The sequence below is a fragment of the Arachis stenosperma genome, chromosome 5 (assembly GCF_014773155.1).
Source record: "Arachis stenosperma cultivar V10309 chromosome 5, arast.V10309.gnm1.PFL2, whole genome shotgun sequence".
NCBI lineage: Eukaryota > Viridiplantae > Streptophyta > Magnoliopsida > Fabales > Fabaceae > Arachis > Arachis stenosperma.
Window position 1 is genome coordinate 85,356,380 of NC_080381.1, and position 7,834 is coordinate 85,364,213.

The following is a 7,834-nucleotide window of genomic DNA, read 5'->3' on the forward strand; positions in this document are numbered from 1 at the left end:
TTCTAGAGGATACTCCGGCCTTAGGTGCCATTGATGGTAATGAAAAAACAAAAAAGCTTATGCTTTTACCACACCAAACTTAAAATATTGCTCGCCCTCGAGCAATAGAAGAAAGAAGAGAAGAAGAAGAAGAAGAGAATATGGAGGAGAAGGGGAAGTGTAGGTTCGGTCAAGGTATGGAGGAGGGGGTTGTGTTGTGTGAAAATGAAGTAGAATGAAACGGTATATATAGGGAGAGGGGGGAGTGTATGTTCGGCCATTTAGGGTGGGAATGAGTGGGAAAATGGTTTTGAATTTTTGAAGGTAGGCGGGGTTTATGGGGAAGAGTGGATAGATGTGAGTGGTGAAGGGGGTGATTGGGAAGAGGAATTGAGGTGATTGGTGAAGGGTGTTGGGAAGTGTGACATGGGAAGAGTAATCACAAAAACTAGGATTAGGAGGTAAGGTGGGAATATGGTAAGTGGGGATCCTGTGGGGTCCACAGATCCTGAGGTGATCCTGTGGGGTCCACAGATCCTGAGGTATCAAGGAATTCCATCCCTGCACCAAATAGGCATGTAAATTGCCTTTGCACACCATTCTGGCGTTTAAACGCCGTGTGGTGCATATTCTGGGCGTTCAACGCCCATGTAAAGCATGTTTCTGGCGTTGAACGCCAGTTTCATGCTTGTTACTGGCGTTCAGCGCCAGCTTTTCTTCTCTAGGCACATTCCTGGCGTTCAGCGCCAGAATGTTGCTTGTTTCTGGCGTTCAGCGCCAGAATGATGCTCTGTTCTGGCGTTGAACGCCGGCCAGATGCATCTTACTGGCGTTGAACGCCAGCCTGTGCTTCCTCCAGGGTGTGAATTTTTTTCTTCTGCTGTTTTTGATTTTGTTTTTAATTTTATGATTTTTTTGTGACTCCTCATGATCATGTACCTAATAAAACACAAAATAACAATAAAATAGAATAAAATAAAAATTAGATAAATAAAATTGGGTTGCCTCCCAACAAGCGCTTCTTTAATGTCAATAGCTTGACAATGGCTCTCATGGACCCACAAGGTGATCAGGTCAATGTTTTATAGTCCCAACACCAAACTTAGAGTTTGGATATGGGGTCTTAACACCAAACTTAGAATTTAGTTGTGGCCTCCCAACACCAAACTTAGAGTTTGACTGTGGGGGCTCTTCTTGACTCTGAACTGAGAGAAGCTCTTCATGCTTACTCTCTTTTGTCACAGAAGGATGGCCATGTGCCTTAAACACAAGGTGGTCCCCATTCAATTGAAGGATTAGTTCACCTCTGTTGACATCTATCACAGCTCCTGCTGTGGCTAGGAAAGGTCTTCCAAGGATGATGCATGCATCATCTTCCTTCCTAGTGTCTAAGATTATGAAATCAGCAGGGATGTAAAGGCCTTCAACCTTTACTAACACGTCCTCTACTATTCCATAAGCTTGTCTCAATGACTTATCTGCCAATTGTAATGAGAACAAGGCAGGTTGTACCTCAATGATCCCCAGCTTCTCCATTACAGAGAGTGGCATAAGATTTATCCCTGACCCCAGATCACACAGAGCTTTTGCAAAGGTCATGGTGCCTATGGTACAAGGTATTAAGAACTTGTCAGGATCTTGTCTCTTTTGAGGTAAAATTTGCTGAATCCAGGTATCTAGTTCACTAATGAGCAAGGGATGTTCACTTTCCCAAGTCTCATTACCAAACAACTTGGCATTCAGCTTCATGATAGCTCCTAAATATTGAGCAACTTGCTCTCCAGTTACATCTTCATCCTCTTCAGAGGAAGAATAGTCTTCAAAGCTCATGAATGGCAGAAGGAGATTTAATGGAATCTCTATGGTCTATATATGAGCCTCAGATTCCTGTGGATCCTTAATGGGAAACTCTTTCTTGCTTGAGGGACGTCCCAGGAGGTCTTCCTCACTAGGATTTTCGTCCTCCTCCTCCCTTGTGCATTCGGCCATATTGATTATATCAATGGCCTTGCACTCTCCCTTTGGATTCTCTTCTGTATTGCTTGGGAGAATACTGGGAGGAGTTTCAATGACTTTCTTACTCAGCTGGCCCACTTGGGCCTCCAAATTTCTGATGGAGGATCTTGTTTCACTCATGAAACTGAAAGTGGCCTTTGACAGATCAGAGACTATATTGGCTAAATTAGAAGTGTTTTGTTCAGAATTCTCTGTCTGTTGCTGAGAAGATGATGGATATGGCTTGCTATTGCTCAGCCTATTGCGTCCACCATTGTTAAAGCCTTGTTGAGGCTTTTGTTGATCCTTCCATGAAAAATTTGGATGATTTCTCCATGATGAGTTATAGGTGTTTCCATAAGGTTCACCCATGTAATTAACCTCTGCCATGGCAGGGTTCTCAGGATCATAAGCTTCCTCAGAAGCTGCCTCCTTAGTACTGTTGGATGCATTTTGCCATCCATTCAGACTTTGAGAGATCATGTTGACCTGTTGAGTCTACACTTTGTTCTGAGCCAATATGGCATTCAGAGCATCAATGTCAAGAACTCCTTTCTTTTGAGGTGTCCCATTATTCACGGAATTCCTCTCAGAAGTGTACATGAATTTGTTGTTTGCAACCATATCAATGAGTTCTTGAGCCTCTTCAGGCGTTTTCTTTAGGTGAATAGATCCACCTGCAGAATGGTCCAATGATATTTTCGAAAATTCAGATAGATCATAATAGAATATATCTAATATGGTCCATTCTGAAAACATGTCAGATGGACATCTTTTGGTCAACTGCTTGTATCTTTCCCAAGCTTCATAGAGGGATTCACCATCTTTTTGTTTAAAGGTTTGAACATCCACTCTCAGCTTGCTCAGCTTTTGAGGAGGAAAGAATTTATCTAAGAAGGTAGTGACCAGCTTATCCCAGGAGTCCAGGCTATCCTTGGGTTGTGAATCCAACCATATTCTAGCTCTGTTTCTTACAGCAAAAGGGAAAAGCATGAGTCTGTAGACTTCAGGATCACTCCATTCGTCTTTACAGTCTCACAGATCTGCAAGAACTCAGTTAAAACTGATAAGGATCTTCAGATGGAAGTCCATAAAACTTGCAGTTTTGTTGCATAAGGCAACTAGTTGAGGCTAAGCTCAAAATTATTGGCTCCAATGGCAGGAATGAGATGCTTCTCCATCAATTTGGATGTTGGCTTTGTGAAGTCCCAAGCATTCTCCTTGCATTATTATTATTTTCGGCTGCCATCTCCTTCTCTTGTTCCAATATTTCTGAAAGGTTCCTTTAGAATATGTAATTTAGCTTCTCTTAACTTCCTTTTTAGAGTCCTTTCAGGTTTGGATCAATTTCAACAAGAGTGCCTTTCCCTGTTCCTGCTCATATGAAAGAGAAGAAAGAAGAAAAGAAGGAATCCTCTATGTCACAGTATAGAGATTTCTTAATTTTAGTAGAAGAAGAAAGGGGAGAAGAGTGAAGAAGAATGGTTCGAATTTTTAGATGAAGATAGGTGAAGAGAAGTGTTAGTAAATAAATAATTAAATAGAATAAGGAAAGAGAAGGGAAATTTCAAAAATAATTTTAAAAAGGGGTTAGTGATTTTCGAAAATTAGAGATAAATTGTAATTAAAATTAAAATTATTAATTAATTAAAAAGAATTTTTGAAAAAAAGAGAGGTATTTTCGAAAATTAGAGAGGGAAAAGTAGTTAGGTGGTTTTGAAAAAGATAGGAAACAAACAAAAAGTTAGTTAGTTGAAAAAGATATTAAAATCAAATTTGAAAAAGATAAGAAGATAAGAAGTTAGATAAGATATTTTGAAATCAAATTTTTGAAAAAGATAAAATTTTGAAAAAGATAAGATTTTTAAGAAAAAGATTTAATTTTTAAAATTACTTAACTAACAAGAAACTACAAGATAAGATTCTAGAATTTAAAGATTGAACCTTTCTTATCAAGAAAGTAACAAACTTCAAATTTTTGAATCAAACACATTAATTGTTAGCATATTTTCGAAAATATGATATAAAGATAAGAAAAAGATTTGAAAATAATTTGAAAATATTTTGAAATTTTCGAAAATGAAAAAAATGAAAAAGATATGATTTTGAAAAGGATTTTAAAAAGATAAGATTTTTAAAATTGAAATTTTGACTTGACTTGTAAGAAACAACTAATTTTAAAAAGTTTTGACCAAGTCAACCCAAAATTTCAAAAATTTGGAGGGAAATAAGGAAAAGATATTCTTTTGATTTTTGAATTTTTAATTATGAGAGAGAAAAACAATAAAATACTCAATGCATGAAATTTTTAGATCAAAACATGAATGCATGCAAGAATGCTATGAATGTCAAGATGAACACCAAGAACACTTTGAAGATCATGATGAACATCAAGAACATAATTTTGAAAAAATTTTTTTGCAAATAAAACATGCAAGACACCAAACTTAGAAATCTTTAATGCATGGACTCTAATAAACAAAAAATGCATAAGAAAAACAACAAACAACACAAAGCAAGAAAACATCAAGATCAAATAAGAGGACTTATCAAGAACAACTTGAAGATCATGAAGAACACTATGAATGCATGGAATTTTCGAAAAATGCAAGAAAATTTTTTTAAAGCATGCAATTGACACCAAACTTAAAAATTGACTCAAGACTCAAACAAGAAACACAAAATATTTTTGGATTTTTATGATTTTATTAATTTTTTTGGATTTTTATTATTTTCTTTTCGAAAATATTTTTGGAAAAACGAAAAAGAAAAGAAAAATTTTGAAAAAGTTTTTGAAAAGAAAATTACCTAATCTGAGCAACAAGATGAACCGTTAGTTGTCCATACTCGAACAATCCCCGGCAACGGCGCCAAAAACTTGGTGGACGAAATTGTGATCAACAATAATGGCTCTTTGGTATGTGCAAAAAAACATTAACTCAGCACTTTCTTTCCACAATCTCGTTCAACTAACCAGCAAGTGTACTGGGTCGTCCAAGTAATAAACCTTACGCGAGTAAGGGTCGATCCCACAGAGATTGTTGGTATGAAGCAAGCTATGGTCACCTTGTAAATCTCAGTTAGGCAGATTAAATTGGTTTATGGATTTTCGAATAATTAATAATAAATAGAAAATAAAAAGGGATAGAAATACTTATGTAAATTAATAGTGGGAATTTCAGATAGGCGTATGGAGATGCTGTGCTCCTCTTGAATCTTTACTTTCTCATTGCTTTCATCCAATCCTTCTTACTCCTTTCCATGGCAAGCTGTATGTAGGGCATCACCATCATCAATGGCTACTTTCAATCCTATCGGAAAAATGGTCCTATGCGCTGTCACTGCACGGCTAATCGTCTGGAGGCATCACCCTTGCTGATGGCTACATCCCATCCTCTCAGTGAAAACGGTCCAAATGCTCTGTCACAGCACGGCTAATCATCTGTCGGTTCTCAATCAGGTTGGAATAAAATCCATTAATTCTTTTGCGTTTGTCATCACGCCCAGCCTTCAGGAGTTTGAAGCTCGTCACAGTCATTCAATACCGGAATCATACTCGGAATACCACAGACAAGGTTAGACTTTCCGGATTCCCAGGATCCTACTCGGAATACCACAGACAAGGTTAGACTTTCTGGATCCCCATGAATGCTGCCATCTATCTAGCTTATACCACGAAGATTCTGTTGGAGAATCTAAGAGATATGCGCCCGGCCTAGAGTAGAACGGATGTGGTTGTCAATCACGCGCGTTCATAGGTGAGAATGATGATGATTGTCACGGATCATCACATTCATCAAAATGTTGTGCAACGTATATCTTGGAATGAGAACAAAAAGAGAATTGAATAGAAAGTAATAGTAATTGTATTGAAACTTGAGGTGCAGCAGAGCTTCACACCCTTAATCTATGGTGTGCAGAAACTCCACCGTTGAAAATACATAAGTAAAAGCTTCAGGCATGGCCGAATGGCCAGCCCCTAAAACGTGATCACAGGATTCAAAATACAATCCAGGATGAGATTATGATAGTAAAAAAGTTCTATTTATAATAAACTAGCTCCTAGGGTTTACATGAGTAAGTAATTGATGCATAAATCCACTTCCGGGGCCCACTTGGTGTATGTTTGGGCTGAGCTTGATCTATCCACGAGCTGAGGCTTTTTCTTGGAGTTGAACTCCAAGTTATAACGTGTTTTGGGCGTTCAACTCCGGATCATGACGTTTTTCTGGCGTTTAACTCCAGACAGCAGCATGTACTTGGCGTTCAACGCCAAGTTACGTCGTCAATATCCGAATAAAGTATGGACTATTATATATTGCTGGAAAGCTCTGGATGTCTACTTTCCAACGCCGTTGAGAGCGCGCCATTGGGAGTTCTGTAGCTCCAGAAAATCCATTTTGAGTGCAGGGAGGTCAGATTCCAACAGCATCAGCAGTCCTTTTGTCAGCCTTTTTCAGAGTATTGTAGTTAGAAGGTGGTTCATATTGGTGAAAGTCTTGAGGTGGTTGATGACGAGTCATCTTATGCTAGCTTTTCAAGCATTTTTCACTTGTTTCATTAGGTTTTATGCACTTTCTTGCATCATAAGAAAGTGATTTGGAGTGAATTTGCATGGTTTTGTTGAATCAATCAACCCTCCTTTATTTGACACAAAATCATAAGGTTTAAGCTAGAATTAGTTGGTTTTTGAATGATTTATAAGCCTTGTGAATTTGGTGATGCTTTGATTGGATGTTTTGATTACTTGTAGGTGAAGAAAAGAAAGAAACAAGGAAAGCGTGCCTATCAAAGTGTGGCCTAAGACATACAAGCGTGGCACTCACTCAAGGAAGCAAGCATAGCACTCGAATAATGAGGGTAGCACTCAAAAAGTGAGTACTAGAAGGGCATACCAAAGCCAAGGGAGCAAGGCAAGGATGCTACGCGTGATTTAACTGAGCGCCCAAGGGAACAAGGCAAAAGCATAGCGCTCAGTTAACTTAGTTAACTTTATCGTGCCTCATTCGAAAGAAAATACAAGGAGTAGCACACTAAAGGGAGCCACCAAGAATCAAACCTTGCACAAGGGAACCAAGTGAATCGCTACTTCAAAAGAAAATTGCTAGCACATGAAGCCAGCAAGGTTCGAACTGGAAATCTTGCACGAGCTTAGAGAGGGCGCTCCGTTTTGTTACTTAACTGAGCACTGCTTGCAAGGGGATTGGCCAAATTGAAATGGCTTCACCAAGGCTCGAAATGGGGAACAAGAAAAATGAAAGAAAGGGCGCTACGTGAACTTAGTTCACTGAGCGCTATGCTTCACAAATTGTTGGCTCCAAAATGAACTCACCATGGTTCGAAGAGGGAATCCCACTCAAGCATGTAGCGCTATGTTGCATGAGTGAACTGAGCGCTATGAAGCTATGCCCCAAATGCTTGGCACGAGAAAAAGATTGAAGAGCCTGGGCTAAGGATGGTAGCGTTGCGTTGCCTTAATTATCCGAGCGCTCCCCTGGGAGGTGGCCTTGGTTAAATTTCAAGTAAAAACCAATTTGGATCCAATTCTTCACCAATCTGAAAAGCCCACTCCAAGTTCTGAAAATCAAAAATATAAAGTGTATAAATAGGAGTTAGTTTGGTTTGGAGAGGACCTTTTTTTTAGCATTTTTTATTTCCTTTAGCTGAATTTCTAGTTTTCATTTTGAATTTGGGAATTGGTGTTGAGATCTGAGTTTTCTTTTTCTCTTTGTTTTTGCCTCGTCACTTCTTACTTTCTGTTTTGGAATTTTGGATTGATATTGAAATAATTCTGTTTCAATTCATGATCTGAAATTTATTTTTGTTCTTCTTCTGCATAATTCTGAGGATTGAAGAATTA

At 38.4% G+C, this 7,834-nt stretch overlaps 1 non-coding gene across 1 annotated transcript; it reads left to right on the forward strand.

The window, feature by feature from the left end:
• The first annotated feature begins 2,731 nt into the window (after positions 1-2,731).
• On the forward strand, positions 2,732-2,835 carry LOC130932283 (small nucleolar RNA R71). Its single transcript, XR_009067440.1, has one exon. It is a non-coding gene; the product is annotated as a small nucleolar RNA R71 (small nucleolar RNA).
• The last annotated feature ends 4,999 nt before the right edge of the window (positions 2,836-7,834 follow it).